General features: G+C 43.2%; 1 pseudogene across 1 annotated transcript; it reads right to left on the bottom strand.

Annotated features, from left to right (window-relative positions):
- Positions 1 to 564: 564 nt before the first annotated feature.
- On the bottom strand, positions 565 to 1,113 carry LOC309813776 (malignant T-cell-amplified sequence 1-like; annotated as a pseudogene). Its single transcript has one exon. The product of its transcript is annotated as a malignant T-cell-amplified sequence 1-like (transcript).
- Between the last annotated feature and the right edge of the window lie 1,070 nt (positions 1,114 to 2,183).

Genomic DNA, 2,183 nt, shown 5'->3' with positions numbered 1-2,183 from the left:
TGGCACATGCTACTGACTCCACATGGCCTCTTGTCCCTCCTCCTCCACTGTAAGCCATGGTAATTCTGGCATTTCAGCTTCATTTGACCTGGGTCATCACTTTTTCCATGTTTCTTGGAGCCACCTCAGTAGCAAGGTCACATGATGTCCTGGGGAATATGCCAGGGTGTTAAATCTTGTATCATGGGAGAGCACACAAATCAGTGAACTCTCCTGTTCAACTTTATGATCTGGCCCTGGATTGAGCCTTAGAATTCAGTCCCATTTGTCTTCTCTCGGCTCCCACTAGCACACTCTGGCTGGGTCATGAAATTCTTTTGGGAGAGTTATAATAACCTGTTGGCCAGGAGAGGAGACAGGGACAGGTGTTAAAGGAAAGGATATTGTCTTGTAGAGAAACATCTTCATTGTCTCCAAGCAAGGTGGCAACACTTCTTGTTGTTTTCTTTTTAGCATCTGTTGAATTTATTCTACATAATCACAGAGTTATTATCTTCATGCTATCACACAAACACAGATACAGCACTCTATCCATATTGAGCCCAAGTGCATTCCTTCTGAGACTTATTTATATGTTTTCATATGCCACAGCCCATCACTTAAATAATGGATATTTTAAATGTCAATTCCCTTGTTGACTTTCACAGTATCATCTACAGACGTCTTCATGATTTCAACACACAGAGCAAGCTATTTTCTTTCTGCCATGATTCCAACAATCATATCTACTGCAGCAGAGTAAAGCTTAGCTCCTGGAGAAGTTAAGCCTAGACATATGATGTCTGCTCCTCTGAGTACAAATTTGATGACTCCTTTATCAACCTGCTGGTGTAGCAAGAAGGGGATTTTTTGTCTCTATTTGTGAAGTAACCTTAGGGTTGGATAAAAAGGTCCTTCTCTTTTTCTAAATAAAGTAACTCTCCATTCACTGTAAGAATTTCTATATGTACATGGCATCCCACTATTTTAACTAGATCCTTCTTAAGCATGATTTGATTAAAGCATGGTTCAATGCCTAGGAATTGCTCTACTGGTTCTTAAGACCTTTAATAACAGGTTTTAAACTGGATGCAATTAGACACATTTTCTTTTTTTATTACATTTCTTGAACATGATTCAAGGTGAAGGGATAATGAAAGGGAAGAGTTGGGAATGGGGAAAAATAGAATTAGTAAAGGCCCAGCAAACCCCCTACACCTGGAATGCCAAAGGGATAGTCACAGCTGCTGTTGCTATCTGGAAGTTAGATAGCTGGCCACAGTTTAGGGCCTCTAGGGAAATCTGACTACTTCTGCTCCTCCAACTACTTCCTTTGACTACTCATGTGAACACTGTGGCACTTTGGGGGGCTGTTTGTGGTTACCAATTTCTCTCCAGAGTGGAAGTTGAAAAGTTGAAGGGATGGAGCAATCATTCTAGTTGCAAGAAGAGAAAGGAGGGACAGCACCTGTTCTTAATAAGGATGGTTGAACAAATGAAGGCTCAGAGGGGTCAGAAGAGCCTGGGGTTCAAAGTTCAGAGGCATCCACCTGAATTCTTCTACCAGGTTTTAGGGTCTCCCTCGCATCCCTAACCTCCCACAGCCTAGCAGACATCTCGTGGGTGGGTGACTAACTTTGTGTAGAGCTTGGAGCTTGGCTACTGTGACTAACAAACCCTGGGTCAGTGTGTGGTTTTCAGCTTTTTCTGCTTTCTTTCTACCTGGAAGCCCCTCTGCTTGTTTCAGTGGTGACTAGAAATTACTATCCTGTCATCTGTGAGAGTTTTGGCAGCTGGACCACCACCTATTTCAGACACTATGGGTACTCCACCTAGCCCATGAAGAGGTTCTTGTTGTCAGCTAAATGGGAGGCAGTGTGGCTCCAAAATCCCTTGCATCACTGCTTTTCCACCTGTCAGTTAGCTTCTCTGTAAGGAAGAGAAACTTTGCTTTTCCTTGCAATCTGCTGGTGCCACTTAAGAAGTGATTTTCAACTGGGGCAATCCTGCCTCAATCCACCACCCCCAAGCAACAAGTGGCAGTGTCTGGATATATTTTGGGTTATCACAACTGAGGAGATGCTAGTGGATAGACACCATGTGTGTTGCTCAACATCCCACAACTCATAAGACAGCCTCCATACCAAAATATCATCCAGCGCAGAATCTCTTTAGTGTCCAGGTGGAGAAATTGCTCTTGCAGA

Source organism: Mesoplodon mirus (assembly GCF_964341445.2).
Source record: "Mesoplodon mirus genome assembly, chromosome: 12".
In the NCBI taxonomy this organism is placed as follows: Eukaryota; Metazoa; Chordata; class Mammalia; order Artiodactyla; family Ziphiidae; genus Mesoplodon; species Mesoplodon mirus.
This window is presented reverse-complemented; position numbering and strand designations above follow the sequence as displayed.